Source organism: Capricornis sumatraensis, chromosome 13 (assembly GCF_032405125.1).
Source record: "Capricornis sumatraensis isolate serow.1 chromosome 13, serow.2, whole genome shotgun sequence".
In the NCBI taxonomy this organism is placed as follows: domain Eukaryota; kingdom Metazoa; phylum Chordata; class Mammalia; order Artiodactyla; family Bovidae; genus Capricornis; species Capricornis sumatraensis.
In genome coordinates, this window is record NC_091081.1 from 16,438,815 (window position 1) to 16,464,338 (window position 25,524).

Consider the following 25,524-nt stretch of genomic DNA (forward strand, 5'->3'; position numbering starts at 1 on the left):
GATCTCTTATTCTATGAGTTTGTTGGTTGGTTGATTGGTATGCTTGTTTTTGAAGTATAAATGACCTACAGCCCTCTGTTAGTTACTGGTGCACAACATAGTGATTTGATATTTCTACACATTTCAAAGTGATCACCATGGTAAGTCTAGTTACCATCTGCCACCACACAAAGATAGTGCGTCATTATTATTGACTGTATTCCCCGCACTGTTCATCTCATACCTATGACTCATTTATTTTATAACTGGGAGTCTTTACCTCTTAATCTCCCTCACCTATTTCTCTTATCCCTCCCCCCAAGATAATGAAAAAATAAATTTAATCTATGAAAATAAACTAATTCAGATGGATTATTATAATTATTATTAATATTATTATCATTTTGATTAATGATGCTCATTACAATTGCTAGAAGAAAACTGAAAAAAAACCAGGATTATAACCAGAATGCATATATGTGTGTGAGTGTGTGTATATTTTTTTAAGTAAATGGTAGGCAGGGGTGTGGTGCTACAGTAGCACCCAAGGAAAAGCAGCAAAAATTCAGTGGAATAACTTGGTAAACAAAGAAATATGTTGAAGAGGTATTTTCAGAGAATCATTTGTGAAAAATTGTATTCTGCAAGGTGAATTCCGAGTGTCATTTTTAATGTTTCCTATTAGTTTACTACTCATGTCATTATTCAGAGAAGGCAGTGGCACCTCATTCCAGTACTCTTGCCTGGAAAATCCCATGGACGGAGGAGCCTGGTGGGCTGCAATCCATGGGGTTGCTAAGAGTCAGACACAATTGAGTGACTTCACTTTCACTTTTCACTTTCATGCATTGGAGAAGAAAATGACAACCCACTCCAGTGTTCTTGCCTCGAGAATCCCAGGGATGGAGAGCCTGATGGTTGCCATCTCTGGGGTCGCACAGAGTCGGACATGACTGAAGCGATTTAGCACCAGCAGCAGCAGCATGTCATTATTGGAATACAAATCCTCAATTCTAGGAATAATTGAATATTACTATTAAGGAAGTCTTTCCATAGAATTGCTTTGGCATGCCTGTTTTACCATTTGCTGTCTGAATAATGTAGAAGATGCTACTGACATTTCTGATTTCTGAAATATATTTCTAAATAAAATTATGAGTGAGTGAAAGTCGCTCTGTCATGTCCAACTCTTTGTGACCCAAGGGACTGTAGCCCAACCTCTGTCCATGGGATTTCCCAGGCAAGAATACTGAAGTGGGTTGCCATTCCCTTCTCTAGGGGATCTTCCCAACCCAGGAGTCTAACTGGGGTCTCCTGCATTGCAGGCAGATTCTTTACCAGCTGAGCTCCCAGGGAAGCCAAAATTATGAGAGACTCTTCTAATTTGTTCAAAATAATCTTCACCAAAGTTTATTTTGTTTGATTTCTAGTGTATTTTGCAATTAAATCAAACAGCCCTTATAATCAGTCTGTTTGAGAGAAATAGCAAAGAGGAAAAGAATACATTCATGATGTAAGTTCTTTTCTATTTTGATTGCTAAGACTATTACATATCTCATGTTTCTTCATATTACATAGTATTAATCAATGCTCAGTAGATGATTATGAAATCAAAATGGTATCATACTCCACATCCACACCCACTGCCAACTCTGCATTCAGACAACTCTTGTCCGTTGTGATAGCAGTCAAGTTTTTGTTCTAGATTTCTATGTCTAGAAAGATGGCAATCATGAAAACATATCCTCATGGCTCAGTCAACAAATATTTACTCAGTAGTCAGAGACATCTGGCAAAATTAAAGATTTGCAATGGCCCTTGCCCACAAAAGAGATTCAGATTTAATAAGGAAGAAAACAGAACAAAAAATGCAATAAACATAAATATACATGTAAATCATAGAATTATAAGAACAAGAACAAACACATTAAAAGGAGGATTAAGTTTGTGTAAGACAGAAAATGAATTTTTTAAAAATCTTTAATTTTGGCTCTTGAAATTTTAAATATCTGGTAATGGTTTTTCAACATTTATGTGGCAAGTTACTTAAATTCAGGCTTCCCTGATAGTTCAGTTGGTAAAGAATCTGCCTGCAATGAAGGAATGAAGGAAACCCCAGTTTGATTCCTGGGTCGGAAAGATCCAGCGGAGAAGGGATAGGCTACCCACTCCAGTATTCTTGGGCTTCCCTTGTGGCTCAGCTGGTAAAGAATCTGCCTGCAATGCGGGAGACCTCGGTTGGATCCCTGAGTTGGGAAGATTAAATTTAACCTGGCCTTGGCATCCTGCATTCCAAATCTATTTAAGTCCTTTAAATAGAGAGGCTGTCTGACCGCATAATTTGCATTACTTCTTCTCTGTTCAGGTTATTGTGCTCAACATTGCCTAGTTTTGATAATAACAACCAATCATAAGAGGAAAGGTAAATCTTACATTGTAAAAGAAATGTTACAACAAAAACAACTCTGAGATGACAGAGGGGGAGGAAATTCTCTAAACAGAGATCTGCATTTCCCAGGAGATCTTAAATTTCGATACCGAGAAACTGCTTCAGTCCTAAAAACTCTGTTCTATCTTCTATATAGAAAATTGTGGTAGGATTATAATGGTTCGATTCTTCCAAATCACAGTGTGATATGGCAGTTAAATTTTTATTTCCATAAAATTACTAGGGCTATTTAAGGAGTGACTTGCTATCCTGGTTGTGTGATCTCTAAAGGTCCTTTCCTTTCATGTGCTCAGGGTATACCTAGAGCCTGTGACTGATGGAGGATCCTGGGCATTTGGCAGGCTGTAGTACAAAATCAGTGCCAGCCACTTGTGGTAACCAAGACAACAAGAATTGATGATAATGTTTCCTTCTCCATCAGTTTTGATTCACATGTTTCCTAGAGGGACTAAAAAAGCAGAGTTACCACAGGTGGTGTCAGACAAGATATTGAGCACAATGCTGTAAAAGTAAATAAACCTTACTATTCTAGGTGTCCATTAATTTTTCATTTTGAAGGCTCACCAAAACAGATTCGATCAAAAAAAAAGAAAGAAAATGTTGGTGTGCCAGGCACTGAGAAGATACCAGACCAAATGGTAGTCTCTGCTGCGTAGTGTATGATGCATGCAGACACGTTACAGGAAAATTCCAGTCTCAAATTTTGCAGCAACATGGAAAGCCGAATGCTCAGGGAGGCTTAGCTAATGATGTGAAGCTGGGCTCACCCTGCCTGGGCAAGCGATTCACTTCGTTAACAGGCTGATGAGGAAGATAATTAATTTTTCAAGAAGAAGAGAATGAGGGAAAGTGTTGTGTAGGAGAAATATATTTCTAATTCACTTACTGAGTAATATACCAGTGGCTGTAGGCTTAATAATTACCTCCATTTAATAGAAGAGGTGAAAACAAATAACATCATTTCATGCCAAAGTCACTTTCCAGAACTCCCAATTTCCCATCAAAATCGACCAAGTTTCGATTTCTAAAGATTTGTTTTCTGTAATCCACGGTTTAATATAGAAGTGTGTGTTTCTGTATTTAGACTCCACTTGGACCGTTTCAGCATGTATAGAAGAATTTTCAAAGAAAATAATTTTAGTGGTTGAATTGAGCTGCATTTATACAGAACCCTCTAATTTAAATCTTTAACATACTGCACTAGTAAGACTGGTCAAGTGTAAAATGGTTGTTAAATAATTTCAGTATAAATTCACTTAAAAATTTTGTACATTAAAAATTGATATAAGAAATGTGTTAATTTCACTGACTAGAAACACTTCAAACCCCAATTTTTGACAATTTCATAACAAAGCTAACTGCATCTTTGATCTGTATACAGTATCTTTTCCTTGCACCTGAGCTCTCTAAATGAGGAACGTCTGCTAGTGTTTAATTCACATCACACCTTTGATGTAGTTACTTCTGTGAGAACAATTTAGATTTCGTCAAGTTGAACTATGGAGAGACTGCCACTTTATTTTCAGGAATAATACATATCATGTCCAATCTGATCTTAATACGTGGGGCCCAGAGAAAATATCAGAAAATAACTCTTTAATTTGTTGTATAGTACTTTTCATCAGATAATAGAATATCTTACATTTTAAAATTTGAATGAATCATCAAATATGTCATATTTTGCTTTGCTATTAATTATTGATTAATACTTATTCAATTAAAATATTTACTGAGGGCGTAATCTGATGTGAAGAGTCTTAAAGATGAGTTCAGTTCAGTTCAGTCGCTCCGTCGTGTCCGACTCTTTGCAGCCCCATGAATCGCAGCACGCCAGGCCTCCCTGTCCATCACCAACTCCCAGAGTTCACTCAGACTCACGTCCATCGAGTCAGTGATGCCATCCAGCCATCTTATCCTCTGTTGTCCCCTTCTCCTCCTGCCCCCAATCCCTCCCAGCATCAGAGTCTTTTCCAATGAGTCAACTCTTGGCATGAGGTGGCCAAAGTACTGGAGTTTCAGCTTTAGCATCATTCTCTCCAAAGAAATCCCAGGGTGATCTCCTTCAGAATGGACTGGTTGGATCTCTTGCAGTCCAAGGGACTCTCAAGAGTCTTCTCCAACACCACAGGTCAAAAGCATCAATTCTTCGGCGCTCAGCCTTCTTCACAGTCCAACTCTCACATCCATACATGACCACAGGAAAAACTATAGCCTTGACTAGACGGACCTTAGCCAGCAAAGTAATGTCTCTGCTTTTGAATATGCTGTCTAGGTTGGTCATAACTTTTCTTCCAAGGAGTAAGTGTCTTTTAATTTCATGGCTGTTGTACACAAATCCTTATTCCGGAAAAGGCTATAATCTAGTATAGTAAATACAAATACTTCACATGTTATTCTAAAGAAAAGATAAAAGAAATGGCATAAAACTATTTTAAAGAGAATTCAAATGAGAAAACAACCCCAAGGAATTTGATGTACCAGAAAGCCCTTCAGAGAGGGATTTGAAGATGGGTCTTAAAGACTAGATTAAGGTGTGTGGTTTAGAGGAGGAGAGGAAGGATATTCCATGCAGAGAGAATACAAATGCAAAGATGTGGGAATGGAAGAGCATAGGCTGTGTTAGTGCATCAGTGGAAAACCAGGCTGTAAGGAAGTAACTGGAAGTAAACCTTAGAAAGTAGGTTGTAGGAAAACTGTGGGATCCTTGAACTCCTGACTAGAAAGTCATGAGGAGTCATGGAAGGATTTGAGCAGGTAGAATGCTGTGATCAGATCTGGCCATCAGAAGAGTACATCATCAATCTTGTACATTGTGGGAAGAGCTGGCAGGCTCTGAGAGCCCAGACGAAAAGTAACAGAGACCAGAATTAGAGGAGTGACCTTGGAAATGGGAAAGAGGGAAAGAGAGATTGGACAAAGGGAAATTGGGAAACTCGGGAAATATTTGAGTATAGGAAATGGAAAAGACAAAGTAGCGGTTTGGCACCTAGGTAACTAGAAAAATAATGTAATAATTAATAGCTATAGGGAAGTCCAGAGCAAAGTGGATTTTGGGTAGGAAATTGATGAGTTCTACTTTGAACAAGTAGAATTCAGAATCCTAGAAAGATATCAAGGAAGTGAAGTCAAAAAACTGTATCAGCTTTTTTTCCCTTTTGATGTAAACAGCAGCAGCAGCAGAAGCTTGAAGCATCGTACGTGATACTAACTCATCTTCAAAATCGTCTGAAGATGTCTTAGTTGACCCTTGATTTTATTCTTTCCCATAGCTCCTCAGTTCATTTCACTCACATTTGAAGTAGAAATCAATCTTCCTGGCCCTCATTGTCTCTCTCCATGTTTCCTTCTAACTCAATTTGTCATCTGTCACATTTCTCCTCTCCATCCTAAAATGGGGCACCTGCCCACTAAGTTTTACCCCTTCATCCTAAATTTTACACAGAAATTATTTTTCCCCTAACTATTCTCTTTTCTGTTTCTTTCCAGTCAATGCATTTTGAATAAATGATTGTCTTCCCCATTTAAAATGAGAGGAAACCACTCCATTTTTCCTCAGTACTGGTTTCTGTACTTTTTTTTTTTTTTTGATGACATCTGACAGCAAATGGATGCTGTTTTCCTGGAGAGACTTTTTTTTTTTAATTTTTATTGCAATTGATGTACAATGCAATAGCTGCATTTACAATGTGTTAGTTTCAGGTGTACAGCAGAGCGATTCAGTTATCCATACATCCACTCTCTTTTAGATTCTTCTCCCATAGAGGCCATTACAGAGTACCGATTAATGTTCCCTGTGCTATATAGAGCAGGTCCTTATTAGTTATCTGTTTTATATACAGTAATGTGTATATGTCAATCCCAGTCTTCCAATGTATCCCTCAAATTCAGAAACTGATACTCTTTATCACCTTTGTTCTGAAAATCTGTTTGAAAAACCATGTAACTATAAACTCCTAGAGCAACATATACATAAAAAAAGTCCAAATTCAGGGTCCACAGTTAGGATCTTGTTGCTTTATTGCCTTTTCTTTGACCTTTCTCGCTACCTTCCTCATTCCAGAAAAAAGTTATCTCACCATATATTTTTATACTTAAGTCAGGTTTTAATCTCATTTTTCTAGATTTCCTAATTTGAAATATATGGGGTGAATGCCTTAAGCCAGGAATGCCTTCTGCCTCTATGCACTCGCAGCACTTCTTTCAGTTCAGGTCATTTCAGTTCAGCCGTGTCTGACTCTCTGCGACCCCATGGACTGCAGCACGCCAGGCCTCCCTATCCATCACCAACTCCTGGAGTTTACTCAAACTCATCTCTGTTGAGTCAGTGATGCCATCCAACCATCTCATCCTCTGTCATCCCCTTCTCCTCCTGCCTTCAATCTTTCCCAGCATCAGGGGCCTTTTTAGTGAGTCAGTTCTTTGCATCAGGTGGCCAGAGTTTTGGAGTTTCAGCTTCAGCATCAGTCCTTCTAATGAAGATTCAGGACTGATTTCCTTTAGGATGGACTGGTTATATCTCCTTGCTGTCCAAGGGACTCTCAAGTGTCTTCTCCAACACGACAGTTCAAAAACATCAATTTTTCGGCACTCAGCTTTCTTTACAGTCCAACTCTCACATCCGTACGTGACTACTGGAAAAACCATAGCTTTGACTAGACGGACCTTAGTCGGCAAAGTAACGTCTCTGCTTTTAATATGCTGTCTAGGTTGGTCATAATTTTTTTCCAAGGAGCAGGTGTCTTTTAATTTCATGGCTGCAGTCACCATCTCCAGTGATTTTGGAGCCCCAAAAAAGAAAGTCTGACACTGTTTCCACTGTTTTCCCATCTATATGCCACAAAGTGATGGGACCAGATGACATGATCTTAGTTTTCTGAATGTTGAGTTTAAAGCCAACATTTTCACTCTCTTCTTTCACTTTCATCAAGAGGCTCTTTAGTTCTTCACTTTCTGCCCTAAGGGTGGTGTCATTGCATATCTGAGGTTATTGATATTCCTCCTGGCAATCTTGATTTCAGCTTGTGCTTCATCCAGCCCAGCATTTCACATGATGTATTCTGCATAGAAGTTAAATAAGCAGGGGGACAATATACATACAGCCTTGATGGACTCCTTTTCCTATTTCGAACCAGTCTGTGTTCCATGTCTAGTTCTAACTGTTGCTTCTTGACCTGCATACTGATTTATCAGGAGGCAGGTCAGGTCTGGTATTCCCATTTCTTGAGGAATTTTCCATGGTTTGTTGTGATCCACGCAGTCAAAGGCTTTGGCATAGTCAATAAAGCAGAAATAGATATTTTTCTGGAACTCTCTTGCTTTTTCAATGATATAATAGATGTTGGCAATTTGATCTCTGTTTCCTCTGCCTCTTCTAAATCCATCTTGATCATCTGGAAGTTCACGGTTCACGTACTGTTGAAGCCTGGCTTGGATAATTTTGAGCATTACTTTAGTAGCGTGTGTGATGAGTGCAATTGTGTGGTAGTTTGAGCATTCTTTGGCATTGCCTTTCTTTGGGATTGGAATGAAAACTGACCTTTTCCAGTCCTGTGGCCACTACTGAGTTTTCCAAATTTTCTGGCATATTGAGTGCAGCACTTTCACAGCATCATCTTTTAGGATTTGAAATAGCTCCACTGGAATTCCATCACCTCCATTAGCTTTGTTTGTAGTTTATGCTTCCTAAGGCTCACTTGACTTCACATTCCAGGATGTCTGTCTCTAGGTGAGTGATCACACCATCGTGATCATCTGGGTCGTGAAGATTTTTTATACAGTTCTTCTGTATATTCTTGCTACCTCTTCTTAATATCTTCTGTTTCTGTTAGGTCCATAGCATTTCTGTCCATTTTTGTGCCCATCTTTGCATGAAATGTGTCCTTGGTGTCTCTAATTTTCTTGAAGAGATCTCTAGTCTTTTCCCATTCTGTTGTTTTCCTCTATTTCTTTGCATTGATCCCTGAGAAAGGCTTTCTTATCTCTCCTTGCTATTCTTTGGAACTCTGCATTCAAATGTGAATATCTTTCCTTTTCTCCTTTGCTTTTCAGTCTCTTCTTTTCATAGCTGTTTGTAAGGCCTCCTCAGACAACCATTTTGCCTTTTTGCATTTCTTTTTCTTGAGGATGGTCTTGATCACTGCCTCCTGTACAATGTCGTGAACCTCCGTCCATAGTTCTTCAGGCACTCTGTCAGATCTAATCCCTTAAATCTATTTCTCACTTCCACTGTATAGTTGTAAGGGATTTGATTTAGGTCACACCTGAATGGTCTAGTGGTTTTCCCTACTTTCTTCAATTTAAGTCTGACTTTGGTAATAAAGAGTTCATGATCTGAACCACAGTCAGTTCCCGGTCTTGTTTTTGCTGAGTGTATAGAGCTTCTCCAATTTTGGCTGCAAAGAATATAAACAATCTGATTTCGGTGTTGACCGTCTGGTGATGTCCATGTGTAGATTCTTCTCTTGTGTTGTTGGAAGAGGGTGTTTGCTATGACCAGTGCGTTCTCTTGGCAAAACTGTATTAGCCTTTGCCCTGCTTCTTACATAACCCCATAGATAATGTTAAAATGTAATCATTGTATGTTGGTCCCTCGAATTGTGAGATATTTGAAGAGGAACCACCCCATCTTAATTCTTATATGCCTCATGCCTGGCACATTCCCTCACACATAAGTGGTCAGGCTGATGTTTATTGTATGAATACATGAATAAATGAATGTGCAAATCCAGAGGGAGACCTCATGGGCATCCAGGCCTTAATGCTTTAGAATGATGTTTAAAATGTCGTTTCTGTTTCCCTGATTCTCTGTTCTCCTGGTAGTTTTCAGTTTGCTTAGTTACCCATAAAGGCAAGAGAGAATTAATTTTAAAGTGCTTTGGTTACTATATCAAAGCTTAAGAAAGTCACAGATGATATATTAAATATATCCTCTAAATGTTGTCAGTAATGTTTCTTTACTTATAATTTACTTACATATACATATAATTTAAACTATAATCTTTGCCATCATATTACCTTTGTGACATTTTATGATTATGAAACTATTGTTTTCTTGTGGTAGAAGATCTGGAAAATAGCAAAAAGCATAAACAAGGAAGAAAGTGATTCATGTCCATTGATGGATGAATGGATGAAGAAAGGATGATATAGATATAGATGATAGATGCATGCATACACACAGGGGGATGTTATTCAGCCATTAAAAAAAAGAAGAAGAAAACCCTGCTGTTTACAATATGGATGAACCTAGAGGGCATTATGCCAAATGAAGTCAGATAGATAAACACTGTACGATCTCATTTATATGTGGAATCGAAAAAAAAAAAAAAACTGAACTCTTAGAGTAGATTGGTGGTTGCCAGGGTCAGGAAGGTGAGAGAAATAGGTGCAGATGCTTAAAGAGCACAAAATTCCACTTATAAGATGAATATGGCCTGGGAATCTAATGTACAAGCATGGTGATTGTAGTTAACAATACGGTATTGTATACTTAAAAACTGCTAAGAGAATTGATTTAAACATTCTCACCACACACACATACACACACACACACACACACAAATGGTAGCTCTATGGGGTGATGGCTTTGTTAACCAATCTGATTGTGGTAATCATTTTGCAGTATATACCTGTATCAAATCATCATGTTATATACCTTAAACTTACATAATATGTCAATTATGTGTGAATTAAAATGAAGGAAAAAAATGAATGTGTTATGAAGCCAGCTACTATTGGTGAGTAGGAGACCGAAGCTTAATTTTGCAGATAATGGTGTAAAACACATGCTTCAAAGAGTATTTTTTCATCAGCTTCCATTAGTCATTATTTGATGGATGCTCCTCAAGCATGTTAATTCTCTAGCATTTCAGATGTGCAACACAATTGGACAGAAAGGCTCTTTGCATCCCCCAAAAAGTCTTAAGTGTGTAGATACAGATGCAAGCAACTGGTGTTATTGAGTACATCAAAATGATCCAGTTAGAGGAAGCCAAGGAAGACCATTTTAGCATCTACTACAGCCAGTGAAATTTGTACTTCTGTACATTTCCAGGTACAATGTAATTTGCCACAAGTATTTTAGAAAGATGTTTGAGTACCTATATGCCAAGAACCTTAGAAATGTTGGTACTTAGGGCAACTCCATAATAATCATTATGTGTATATTAATTACAGTATCATTTAGAATGTTAAAAAAATAAGAAATAGTCTAAACATCCAACACTATAAAAATAGGAAAATTCTGTATGTCTGATCAATGACGTTTTGCCATGACAGTGAGACATTACAAAGACTACATAGCTATATGAGAAAATGGTTTTTTGAGGGAAGAAGGAAACAGGAAAAGGCAAGGTGGAAGATGAGATAAAATATTTCAAGATGATAATGTGTGATTGTGCTGGGGGAGTGGGCTTATATTAGTTTTATATGGCTAATAACAGGTTTTTAAAGCAACATAAGCCTTACTCTAAAGATCATCCAAAATATTTTAATATCAGCTTTCTTTGTATAACTTCTGAGCCTATATAAGATCTCACGCTGTCATCATAGAAATCTTGTGAAGTAATTGAGATTAATGTCCTTATTTTACAGATGAGGAAACAAAATTTCAGAAAGAGTCAAATGGCTGGAAAGTGACAGTACTTGGGATTGACTGTTTATGCTGACTCCTGGCCCAGTGCTCTTTCTGATAGCAGTGCATGTCTGCTGTGCTTGCTTGCCCAGCATCCCTTTTATAATAACTGAATTTCTTCTTTTGTTTCCAAGACCTTCTTCATCGCCTCATCTTCAAGAGTGGGTGGTAGATCCCAGCCTGACTAGTCTGCAGAAATTGGTACAGGACTGGGCATATGACCCAAGTTAGGCCAATCAAAGTCAGTCCAGGAGTTTTGTTGGATATCTTGGAAAGCAGACATCTGCTTCCATTGAGGGTATTAAGCTGCTAGAAGACGAAAAGCCTGGAGTTGGCCCTGGCCATACTTGTCAGCTCATGAAAGAGGCTGCCTGAGAATGAAGGAGAGACAGAGAAAAACAGAGCTAGAAATTCAGAGAGAGATTTCCCAGGACATTGTTGAAGCACTTGGATATTCAGATTAGGCTGCCTCAAGCCAAGGTGTAGCCTTGGCCTTTTTATGTTTGTGAATTGATTAATACCTTTTCCTTTGAATTATGATAACTAAGTGAGGTGGTTGTTGTTTCAACTAAAACTATGCTGGCTAATATGGAAGTCAGTTGTTAAGAATGTTAAGTTGGCCAAGTCAAGGTGGGCTATAGGGTGGTGACTATTCCCCTTGTACTAGCTAGAATGTGATCCATCTGTGCTATGTGGTAGCAGAGCAGATGGTTGAATTGTTACCTGTCATATCCTTGGACTCTGGTTATGTGTCTACTGAGGCTAGAACCTTAGGGAACTTGGTAGAAAAGTGTCAGGATGCTGAAATATAGTAGCAAGTTCTCAGTATGTCAAGCTTGACTGTTAACACCACCCCCCCCAAAAAAAAAAAAAAAAGATGAAAACACCACTTTGCTGTATGGGTGCTTCAGACAATCCAAGACAGATGATATTCAAATAACCATGTGCTTTGAAAATTATAAAAGGCATATTCTCCACCCCAAGAAAAAGTTAGTGAATGGAAATCCAGGGAGGCTAACAACAACGTTGCAAATAAAAATAGTATCTAGAAGACACTGCAGTGGGATTCTCCGGATCATTCCCAAGAACCTTTCAACAGCTCCTCATTGTCTAAGAGGAAAGTGTTAGGTGGGGCTTTCCTGGTGGCTCTGAAGGTAAAGAATCTGCCTACAGTACAGGAGACCAGGTTCAGTTTCCTGATTGGGAAGATCGCCTGGAGAAGAGAATGGCTACCCACTCCAGTATTCTTGCCTAGAGAATTTCATGGACAGAGGAGCCTGGCGGGCTGCAGGCCACGGGGCCACTAACAGTCAGACATGACTGTGACTAACACAACAACAGGATGTTTTTAGGTGAAAATAGTAGAAACTCCAATCTAATTATTTTAGTTAAAAGGCAGTGGAAAGCACTTTCCTTTTCACACCGCCTAGAGATACACAGAGGATTAGATATAACTGATCGAAACCAGTTGTTCTGCATCATAATAAACCTTTAAAATGAGATATGGAAAATGGATAGAGCATTGAGACCTCCTGTAAGAAAGAAGCTGTAGACCAGATTTCTCTTGAAACTTTGACTCAGCATGATCTCAGATTCCAGTTATTAGCCTGGAGCATTGACCAAATGCAGATTAACTGGATGCTTATCAAGGTGTTAAGGAAGTTTTGCTTCCAGAGAAACCTCAAACTTGGCAAGCAAAGGCGCGAAAGTACTTAATCCCTAAACATTCCCTCCAAAACTTTACCAATACGAAGTACACTGGTAAAGGAGCAGGAAAATAAAGGGCGGGGCGGTGGGGGGAGTCAAATGTAGCCACAAGAGAATAATTGTCAAGCGAAATTCTCTGCAGATTCCTAACCTAGGGACTCACTGACCTTCCAGGACAATAAGTACTGCCCTGGTCAAAAAGTTAGTTCCGGTTTTTCCTGTACCGTCTTACGCGATTATCTACTTGCAATCCCTGATCAGTAGAATCATTGCTGATTTATTTCCCCCTCTTCTCATTCCCAAATGAGGATTTTATTACATTTGTCCTTTATTTACTCCACCGTTGTCTACTATGTTTGCTACAGGTGGTTAAACAAATGTACCGTTAGTCATAGACTGCTGTCTCATGCGAAGCTAGATCTAAGACTGACAGAAACATTGGCGCAAAGCGAAGATCCAGATCTGGAAGTAACACGGTAACTGCACAACACGTATTTGTACTTTTTAGACAGAAGCTGAATGTGGTATTTCTTGTCTATGTAATAGTCGCCTTATGTGACATAGGAGCGATGTGTACATAAAAGGAAATGTTGAAATGTATGAAGGTTTAGGTGTTTACTGGGCAACCACGTGTGACCTAATGGAAATGTATTGATTGTAGTTATCAAGCGTCCCTGGCCACAGAACCCTTACTTTCCTTATGGACCCCTCCACGCAGTACATGGGGTTAAATGGACAGGGTTTAAATGGGCTGCCCCAGGTCTAGGAGTATGCTCTCATTTGATCATTCAATATCACGGTCCACAATTACTATTACGAAATGGGCACGTGACCCATGGTAGGTCAACCAAATGAGCCTGAAGGTTTTTGCTAAAAAAAAGTATTGGGAAAAGAGCACTCTTCTTCCATTGGCACTGATGTTGTTAATAGAATATAAGTCTGGGACTTCCCATGCTCATTTTTGCTACCACTTAGAAAGCTTCTGAGAATGAAACGAGCCAAGAAAGCCGAGCTGAGAGGGGCAGAGAGAGACTCTTGATAAGGTGTGAGCAGCTAACTCAGCCGTGCCCAGAGTCTATATATATTACATGTGCTTTTCAGTTATTTGAGCCATACCATTCCCTTTTCTGCTTCCATGAGTTCATAGGGATTAAGAAGCAAAAATGCTGATGGATGGATACTTCTATTTCTGTTAATACCCTTTGAAGTCTAGCTGTGGGAGAAACAGCACCCTATTTTGGTCTCAGATGCAGATAGTATACCTAATCTAGGAGAAATTACTTCAGCCCTCAAGGGTGTTGCTGTCCAGCTGGTTCCACAGCTGAGTTTTCTCAAGATCGTTCCACCATTCTGTCAGGCCAGCTGCTTCAGAGTGATAAGACAGCAGCCTAAGACCGGTGAATTCTAACTCCCCTGCCGCACTTCCTTTGTTGCAAAAATAAGCTAATTGGTTGGAGGTGTGGAGCTCCGTGATGCTGAATAAGACATTCTGTATGTCCATGGATAAAGGTTTTAGCAGAAGCACTGCAGAGAGGGACAGCAAATCCATCTCCAGGAAAGTGTCTATTCTAGTGAACCTAAAGCACCATGATGGAGGTGGTTTGATGTAATCACTCTCCAGCAGGTGGCTGGCAAAATCACCAGGGGAATAGTGCCATATGAGTGTCTCAGATTTCGTCTGTTGGCAGGGCGGAGATACGGCAGTGGCCATGGCAGATCAGCCCACGTTACTGAGCCCATGCGAAGCCTCCATCCTTGCCTGCATGGCTGCATTCTGTGTTCATTTAGGAACGACAGCAGCAGCTGGGGATAGATTCTAGCTGACATCCACAGAATAGCAACTTTTCGCATGATTATTACAATCCTCCTTTGATGTCACCTTTTGGTGAGCATTAACCTGGGTCACAAATATCTTAATATTCTCTATACCATCAGAGAGATCTGTTCATATATCTCTTCCTTACACTGTCTTGCGACCAATTTTCTGACTGGGTACCTTGCACGTCTCTGACTATTCATCCAAACATTACGCATTGCATACGGATCAGGAGATCAGAGTAGATCCATGCTCCTGCCCATCTGTTCTTCCAGGCAGAAGTGAACACCACTGGGCACTGTTCCGAGTTCCACCCGTTGGAAGGATTTCTCATCACTGTCCTTTAGGGATACCCTGGAGTGGAGTTGTAGTCCTGTGGCTTTCTCCACTGGAGAGTGATGCCAGCATCTTGGGTAGAATCACATGTAAACCAGACCATAAATTTTGCTCCTCTGGAGTCAGTTGGCTGTGGGGAGCTCCCCAAGAGACCTTAGGTACAAACTGAGATAGAGGAAGCGGCTTAGGCAGAAACATGGGCCATGAGCATCTGTGATAGTTGCTCTGTGCTGATCCTGATCTTGTATGACTACAGTCATGTGATGATGAAATGCTACCCAATGACTTGGCTTCTTGTCAACACCTGGTTCATGGTAGGTAACTCTGGTGACTTAATGGTCCGTGATCAAGCATTTAGGTACTTGTGGTTTTTCAAAAAAGGAGAGTTTTCTGCCTAGAAGACACAGCTCTGTCACAAAATTATTAAAGCTGAGTGCTCTGACTCACAGAGACCTACCAGAGCTTTCATATAGCATCGCTATCTACCTCTGATTCTTCAAGAGCCATCAGATCTGCTCTTCCATAAGGCCCAAATTGGGAAGCAACTTGTATAGCAGCCTGAACCTGATAGAGAGCCTTCTCTTCCTCTTACTCAAGGCAGCTTTTGGTAATCGATTAGAATAGATAGTCCAAATGAGATACGTGTTTATCTAAAAATCCAAAGAGGCCCACAAGGTGTTTGCTTCTTTCTTCATGTTGGATGAGGCATATGCAGCAGTAATTTTTCCTTCATCTTCTAAGGGATGTGTCAACATGCTCCAGACTGCTAGACCCCTAGGCGTTTCTCCTGAACCTTTGGGTGGTATTTCTGTACTATATATATCTGCATATTTCCAAGGTGGAAATATACATTCTCTTGCATGTTATGCTGAGACTAGCCTGCTCAGAGTAGTGAGTGACAGGGAAGCCTGAGGTGCTGCAGTCCAGGGGGTCGCAAAGAGTTGGACGTGACTTAGCAACCGAACAACAGCAAGCCTCCTCTAAAGTATCATCGCTAATAAGGAAGAGTTAAATGATAGGGAACAGGATCTTTGAGCCAGTCATAAATTATTTTCTGAAAGAAAGCAGAACACTAAGATAAGAAATGAAACCAAAGGCTCGTTCTAATGGCAATATGAAAGAAAAAGGGCCTGCAGGACAGAAAAGCACAAAATTAGGGCATGAAATTATTCCTCCTCTCCCACCGAAGAGAGAATGCCACATTCAGGACGAGTTCCAGATCCTTTTACTTCTTAATATTTCTTCCTTGCTTTTGGCACTGGGTGTCTCTTCTACTTTCAACATAACTGCTGGGTTTTATCAATCATATCTCCAAAATCTATCAGTTTTCTGCCCCTCTGCTGCCTGCGAGATAAAAAGCAAACGTGTGTGTGCTCAGTTGGTCAGTTGTGTCCAGCTCTTTGCAACCCCATGGACTGCAGCCTGCCAGGCTCTTCTGTCCATGGAATTTTCCAGGCAAGAATACTGAAGTGGGTTGCCATTCCTTTCTCCAGGGCATCTTCCCAACCCACGGCTCAGACCCGAGTTTCCTGCATCGCCCTGCATTAGCAGGTGGATTCTTTACCACTGAGTCACCTGGGAAGCCAAAGAGCAAACAAATCATAGCCAAAAGGTTCCTTCAGATATGACACTCAACTATCCTTCCAGCCTCCTGGGCAATCTACTCTTGTATTGGATTCCTCCTCTTGCCTAAAATATACTGTATGTTTTTACAACTTCCAGCCTTTGCATAAAATGGCCCCTCTCCTGGGAAAGACCTTCCTCCTCCTCTTCTGGATTGCTCAATCCGTCCTCAAGACTCAACTACATGTCTTCTCTAGTTTCCCTAATTTCCCCAAACAAGTAGATCAGTCTCACCTCTGGGTTCCCCACAGCATTCGGCTTCTGATTGTTAGAACGCTGACCACAAGAGATTGCTGTTTTTCTATCTGTATATGCCCATCTCAGTGAATAGAACAAGGGAGGAGTGCAATAAACATTTGCTCAATAAACGAATGGATGGATTTGTGTGACCTTTTGCTTTGCCCGGATCTTCCACTGTAGCTCCAGATCTATTTACTTGCAGTTTGCTGATGATGTTATTTAAAATCTTTAGGGAAGAATTTATTTTTCCAAAACAGCTGTGTAAGTAATTACCTAAAGTCACTGAGAGAACATTCCCTTGAATTGATTTGTTTAAAGGTCACTTAGAGAAGTGCTGGATTTAGTGTTTAATTAGTTGATTTTCTTTGGCAGGGGTGGGGGTGGGGGGGTTGGGGGGTGTGGCACATCCATGCAGGAATCCCAGTAGAAGAAAGAGAAAGAATTGAACAGTGAATTAAAGTGCTGATCTTCTTTTTATAGTTTACTCTGTCAAAGCTATGCACACATCCCAGCTAGAAGAGTGGACAGAGCTCATCATTAAAATCCTCATTTTTCAACATCCTGACTGTGTAACCGATGATAGGCAAGCCCTCTACTGCTCACGCACCTTTTCACTGTAGAATGGAGATAGTAATTATTGCCCATGTACAGATTTCTTGAAAATGTCAGTTTTTTAAGTGCGTACAAACGCTCATCAAATACAAACATTATGAGGATTTTGTGTGCCTAATAAACATATCAGTATATTCAATGAGGCATTCCAGGAACAACTTGGGTACTCTAAATCTTTACCAACCTGCACAGTGTCTGACAAATTAGGAACCTAATTAGCATATATTTAAATACTTTTATTTCAAAGAAGATCATTGAGATAGTAACCAGAAAATTCAGGAATTTTTGCTTCATAGGTAGAGTTAACTTTTTCTGTCATTATTGTAAGGTAATGTCTTGTTTTCATTGGTAGTTGGTAGCCATAGTCATCCAGTGTAGGAGTTCTCATGTCTATGTCAAATTCCAGCCCAAGTAAATCCGAACCTAGTTAAATTGGTTTATTTAAGGGAGCTATGAAATGGTAGGGCTTCCCAAATGGCACCAGTGGTAAAGAACCTTCCTGCCAATGCAGGAGACATAAGAGATGTTGGTTCGATCCCTAGGTCAGGAATATCCCCTGGAGGTGAGCATGGCAACTCACTCCAGTATTCTTGCCTGGAGAAGCCCATGGACAGAGGAGCCTGGTGGGCTACAGTCCATAGGGTTGCAAAGAGTGGGACATGACTGAAGCGACTTAGTATGTGCACACACACATGAAATGGTAATTTCTAAAATTTTCTGAGAACTAGAGATTCTGAGTTATATCTGTGGACCTATAAATGTAAATGTCGACCAGAATACAGGAATACACTGACAATTTTTTAACCTAAATTAGAAGTGTCATTTTGCTTGAACTAAATTAGAAGCACCTGTGTCACTTTGATCAGAACGCGTGAGTTGTGAAAAGCTCCAAGTTCAAGCTGGTCCGACAGCTGCCTCAGTATGGGGGGTGCTGGCAGGGACGCGGGGTACGGGGGTGGCGCAGCTGTAATTGTGGAGACAGCAGAGGAAATAGGGCTACACATCAAGGGAGAATCAACCTATCATTTAATATTTTTCCCCCTCCTGAAATCTCACCTTAATTTTGCTTTATAGTCATAGTTCATTTCTCTATGGAAGAAACTGTAAATTAGGTTCCTTAAAAATTAAACACGTTCATTTATTTCACAAAGGTTAGTGAGTTCTTAACACGTGCAAAAGGGCAACGTGCTGGGTCTAGGAATAGAAAGAGAAAGGGTTCACTGAAAACTCAGGAAGACAGACCTGTGAAGAGCTTGCACCCTAGGGGAGCAAGAGGTTAAAAAAAAAAAAACAACTAATTTCAAGAGAGAGAAAGAGTCAAGAAAGGCTCTTTGAGATAGTTACATTGAATAATTTTGAAAGATGAGGACACTCTGAGTTGAGGTATTTCTAGAGGCACAGAACTGCACCCATTTATTGCCCAGGAGTATCAATTTTCCTTGTGAATTCCAAAAATAATAAAAAATAATTCAGCACTCTTTAAAAATGTATTTGGAGGTGGAGAGCAGAGCACAGGGCAGTGAGGGTAGCCAGGGCAGAAGAACACTGCCCACGGCTCTCTTAATCAGTGGGGACACTCAGCCTCTTGCCAGCTTGAAGGGCAGGCTCAAAGTGCTAATAGCAGTTGGGCTGAGTCACTGCCATTTGCAAAGGGATGGTTTAACATAAAGAACCACAAACTAATGGCATTGGAGCACCCAGGGTTAGCTGCTGCTGCCGCTGCTAAGTCGCTTCAGTCGTGTCCGACTCTGTGCAACCCCATAGACGGCAGCCCACCAGGCTACCCCATCCCTGGGATTCTCCAGGCCAAGAACATTGGAGTGGGTTGCCATTTCCTTCTCCCAAGCATGAAAGTGAAAAGTTAAAGTGAAGTCGCTCAGTCGTGTCCAACTCTTCACGACCCCATAGACTGCAGCCTACCAGGGTCCTCGGTCCATGGGATTTTCCAGGCAAGAGTACTGGAGTGGGGTGCCATTGCCTAGGAAGAAGTAAAAACAACTAAGAATATAGGAATCCTGGATAGAAGGAGCAGCCATGCCCTCTCATGATAAGATGAGGATTAACCTACTTCCACCCCAAGGCTGAGATCCTGACCTTGCTGGAGAGGGCACAGAAGTGGCTCACTGGATGCAAAGAGGATGCTGTGATGTTGCGCTCGTGAAACTTACTAAAAATTTACCCTCCACCGGGTGCCAGCTCAAACTATTCAAGGGCAGCTGACTCGCTGGAGGCACTTGTAAAACTGCCAAGGGCTGTAGGCACTGAGGAAGCTGCTGGCTCCTGGATTCGGCCACCCGACGAGATCCGCCGGCTGGGCACTGGAGAAGCTGCCAGCATTGAAGGAGCCTAGTGCTTCAGGGGTACCCATTTCCAGGCTGCAAGAGCCAGACAAGAGGAACACACTGGAACCTGGAAGAAAAGCCTGTGTCCTGCGATATCTCTCTAGCACCCTCTGGTGGCAAAGCTTAGCTGCTGCTGCCTGCTAAGCAAAATACTCCTTGGGCTTGCTCTGTATTCACGGAGCACGAAAAAAGGACCTATGGCTGATTCATGGTGATGTTTGGCAGAAACCAACGCAACTCTGTAAAGCAATTGTCCTTCAATTAAATTTTTTAAAATAAGTAAGTAAATTTAATTATTTTTAAAAGGGTGAATTCAGAGCAGAGAGGCAGCAGAGGAGAGAGCATACAGCGTCAACACAATTTACATCAAGAATTCACAAAAGGCTTAGAACTTGCCAAGAAGGCAGAGACTGAAAATAAATGATTGGTGGAATGTTAAGTGCTCTGATCCATAGGTTCCTTCCATCAGTCTCTGCAGTGGGGTGACTGCCCTCTCTTCACTCCAAAGAAAGACTCGAGTTTTATTCTTGAAGACAACAGAGATCTTTGAACTGGTACGTGGTGTGCCTGGAACCATGTGAAAATCAAACGAATGAAACGAATACAGACCTAGGGAATGTTGAGCCCCTTGTATTTCTCCTTCCTAGTTCCCAGAGGCTGGCTCAATGTTGACAGCTTTTTAGTTCTCACCTTTAAAATGAGAAAACAAGATTAATGAGACATCAGAAGAAGCCTCTAACATGAAAAATAGAGACAAAAATAATACTTGACCTTAGAAAGGAGAAGAAAGTTCAGTTATTCTCAAATAGGAAAAAAATTGCAAGACTTTCTTGCAGTACAAAAGAACATTTGGTGGGAAAAAAAGGGAATATGATAAAAAAAACATGGTGACAGAGATGAAAAATTCAATAGTAATGATGAAAGATAATGTCAAGGAAACTATTCAGAAGCCAGAGTACAGAGAGATGGCAAATAAAAGATAAGAAATGAAGAAGATGGATCAGGAGGTACAATATTTGAATCATAGACATTTCCAAAAAAAAAAATCAGATGAAACAGAGAATCATCATAAAATCATGTAATAAGGTAATAAAAAATGATAAAATAAGTTAAGAATAAAATAAATAACAAGAAAATATTTTAAGGATATTTTTCATAAAATAAATAGAATAATTTAAGAAAACTTCCTAGAATAAGTTTTCAAGTTAAAAGGGCTCACTAAGTGACAGATGAAAAGATGAAAAATAAGCCCAACTAAGTGAAATTTAAGGTAAATAGAGAAAGCTTTGAGATAGAAAAAGAAAAAGACAATAAGTATGCCATGAAAAATAAGGAACCAAATGTGATATGTCAGCAGCAACACCTTTTTCTTAAAGAGTGTGGAGCAGCACTTTCAGTATTATAAAGAAGAAAATCTTTCAGTGTAGAAATCGATGCCTGCTTAGTGTTACAGTAAAATACATTTTTCAATGTACGAATTCTCAAATATTGTATTTTCCTTGCACCCATTCTCAGGAGATAATTAGAGGTTGTACTCCAATGAAACAAGGGAGTAAGCTAGAAAGAAGAGAAGAGGGGTATCAAGAAAACAGGATCCCCAATTAGAAGAAAAACAAGGGCATTCTTAACATGATGACAGGCAAAGGACGTTTCTGGACAAGTGCTTAGCAGTATCCCTAGAGAGCAGTCAGTTCAAACAGAAAATGATTGGAGATGTCCAGATGAATCATTCCATAGCAAGATAATTGGAACTGAGAGACTACCTGAGAAGAATGATCTTGGGGGAAATGGTACTGAAAGCCTACTGTGAAAAATTAGCAAAATTGAATAAAACCAACCTAATGAATAGAGCATGGTTATGACCAGTGTCAAAAAAATAAAAGTTTAAAAGAAAGCGTAATTTTAGTAAATTCCTAAAGTGTTCAGCTATAAATATGATTTACATAGTCATAAGAATGTAAGCAATTAGTTGAATCTAGATGAGCCGGAGGAGATGAATATTTCAGGGAGGTAAATGCTCAGCCATTATACTGGAAAGTCAACTGATAATGTGTAAAAGTGAATAATCAAAAAATAGGATTATATGCATATTATTAAGAAATATGAAGAAGGAAGCTCTATAGTAATTAAAAGGGATTGCCTCTGGGAAAAACTGCAGAAGAGATTGACAGAAAATTATTATATTTTGTTATATATGAAGAAACAGAAGCTGGAATCAAGATTGCTGGGGGAAATATCAATAACCTCAGATATGCAGATGACACCACCCTTTATGGCAGAAAGTGAAGAGGAACTCAAAAGCCTCTTGATGAAAGTTAAAGGGGAGAGCGAAAAAGTTGGCTTAAAGCTCAACATTCAGAAAACGAAGATCATGGCATATGGTCCCATCACTTCATGGGAAATAGATGGGGAAACAGTGGAAACAGTGTCAGACTTTATTTTGGGGGGCTCCAAAATCACTGCAGATGGTGACTGCAGCCATGAAATTAAAAGACGCTTACTCCTTGGAAGAAAAGTTATGACCAACCTAGATAGTATATTCAAAAGCAGAGACATTACTTTGCCGACTAAGGTCCATCTAGTCAAGGCTATGGTTTTCCCTGTGGTCATGTATGGATGTGAGAGTTGGACTGTGAAGACGGCTGAGCGCTGAAGAATTGATGCATTTGAACTGTGGTGTTGGAGAAGACTCTTGAGAGTCCCTTGGACTGCAAGGAGATCCAATCAGTCCATTCTGAAGGAGATCAGACCTGGGATTTCTTTGGAAGGAATGATGCTAAAGCTGAAACCCTCCAGTACTTTGGCCACCTCATGCGAAGAGTTGACTCATTGGAAAAGACTCTGATGCTGGGAGGGATTGGGGGCAAGGAGGAGAAGGGGACGACAGAGGATGAGATGGCTGGATGGCATCACGGACTCGATGGACGTGAGTCTGAGTGAACTCCGGGAGATGGTGATGGGCATGGAGGCCTGGCGTGCTGCGATTCATGGGGTCGCAAAGAGTCAGACACGACTGAGCGACTGAACTGAACTGAACTGAACTGAACTGTTTCACATATAAGTTATGTATATATATATTACCTTTTAAAGATAAAATTAATGTGAAAAGTAATAAAAGAATATATTAGCTAAAGTATTTTCATATTCATATGCACTAAACAAATGTGTGTTAAGAATTCACTATGTGCCTGAGCTAGAAATTGAAATAAAACAGGGTTCCTACCCTGAAGGACCTCACACTGTTGGAAGATGACCGAAGGATTATGAGAGAAACGTAAATAAAGCAGAGATCATTGCCGTTAAGTGCTAGATGTGGGGTATGAGTTGTAGCATGTGTGTGTGCTAAGTTGCTTCAGTCGTGTCTGACTCTTTGCAACCCCATGGACTGCGGTCTGCCAGGCTCCTCCATCCATGGGATTCTCCAGACAAGAATACTGGAATGGATTGCCATGCCCTCCTCCAGGGGATCTTCCTGACCTAGGGATCCAACCCCTGCATTGGCAGGCATGTTCTTTACCACTGCTGCTACTGCTGCTGCTAAGTCACTTCAGTCATGTCCGACTCTGTGCGACGCCATAGACGGCAGCCCACCAGGCTCCTCTGTCCTTGGGATTCTCCAGGCAAGAACACTGGAGTAGGTTGCCATTTCCTTCTCCAATGCATGCATGCATGCTAAGTCGCTTCAGTCGTGTCTGACTCTGTGCAACGCCATAGATGGCAGCCCACCAGACTCCTCTGTCCTCAGGATTCTCTAGGCAGGAATACTGGAATGGGTTGCCATTTCCTTCTCTGGTTCTTTACCACTAGTGCCACAAAATTCAGTTATCTAAAAGACATGTAAGAGAAAATGTTTCTTGAAAAGCAAATGTTTTTACATTTTAAAAGAGGTTGCCATGTTAGTTCATTAGTAATAATACCACTTAATAGCTGCTATGTTTTTTTAACTGCCTCCTAAGTGTATGATGTTCATACTGGGTCTTTTGCCTACATCCTTTGATTTAATCCTAGCTCTAATGAGGCAGATCTTATTAGCCTCATTTTACAGATGAGCTGAATCATAGTGGCGTTAAGAATAGAAAAGCTTCACGGCTGTGCCAATAGCTGACATGATTCAAACTCAAAGGGAGGGAATGAACTAGATTATCTTCTTGGCTTACTTCAGATACTGTGAATCCACAGTGTATTTCTTTCTGTAAGTTGCAGTCAGTAGAGTTGAAAAGTCGTGGCTGTATATTACCAGAACTCCACAATAATGAAATGGACCTGCATTCTAGAACATGGAGAGGTCTTTGCAACAGAAGAGGTCTTTGTCCTGCAAAACATTCCTGTAAAAGTTTGATATTAACTCTTTATCTATACAGATATATATGTGTGGGTATATATATATATAGCTATCAAAGAAAGTATTTCTTCTTTCTCTTTGAGTAAACATCTTAAATTTTCCATACGAATAAATTCAAAACAAAATCAAAATATGCTTAATTGTCCTCTTTTGTAATTCCCAAAATGCTTTTATTGTTCACTGTACTTTTAATATATTCTGAATAATTTAATTTAAACTCTGGTTACTTAACTCTATTTGCCTCCCAATTTAACCATTGTGAACCTGCCATATTTGTCTCTCTATAGCCTAAAATAAAGAATAAAACTGATTAATGAAAAAAATGCTTAACTCTATCTTGTATTCATTCTGTCCCCCTATTATTGAAACACTGAATAGCATCTACATGTGACCTGTACAACTATCACAATACTGTATTCTAAATTGAAATGAAATGACAGAGACTATCAATATTTGATGTCCTTTCATCCTATTATGCTCTGTGTATGGCTTTCCATCCTGATGTAGATGACCATTCTGAAAAGAGTAGGATGAGATTTCATATTTGCTAAGAGATTTCTTTTCTCATGCTTCAGAAATGCTCAGAAAGTCAAGACTGCAACCATTGAACATCTATAAACCATTGCGTAAATTATGGCAGCTTTTAAAGTGCTCACCATAAAAAGCCTCATAAAAGGTTATTTTCACATTCAGTACTCACTGTGAATTTATTTTTAGACCAGAGATTGAGTTGAGAGTTGTCTTTAAGCTGCTATAATTCCCAGGTGTGTTTCCAATTAATTAGAGTCACATCAAAACAGGTCTGTTGAATTTAAATTACCTTTGTTCTTCCTTTAAAACACTTTTCCAAATCTGGGAGAAGGAGATTCAATAAACTACCAGCAACAAGGTTCTGAAATATGCATGGTAAATAAAACATTAAAGGTGCACACAGATGGATTTTATGGATTTAGATTTGATGTTGACTGGTCTAAAGCTGACCTGTATGCATAACAAGTAAATGAAAAATAAGACAAGGTGGTAGTCACCATCTCTTCTTTCCCTGCACGTGGTCAGCACTTATTCTGAGCCCTCCTGATACATTTCCTGCTTCCTATGTCTATGTTTGTGTGTCTCATTTCCCCTGCTGCAATACAACTTTCTTAAGAAAAGCTCCTTCTCTTGTTTCTTTTTGTTCCCAGTGTACCTAAGCTCTGATCTTCCACACGTTTAGCACTCAACACATTATTGCATTGGTGCTTTTAAAAAAAGAAAATCTGTCCATTAAACAATACATGAACAAAGTAAAGTTTAAAAACAAGTTAAATGAATCACAGCTTCGTCATCAAAAAATGCCAGAGATAATATTTTTAAAATACTACCCTTCCTTTACTTTTTTCCTGTATGTGGACGTTTTTGTATAAGCCTGATGTCTGCATAATTGGTATGCAAAAGTTAGACATTATA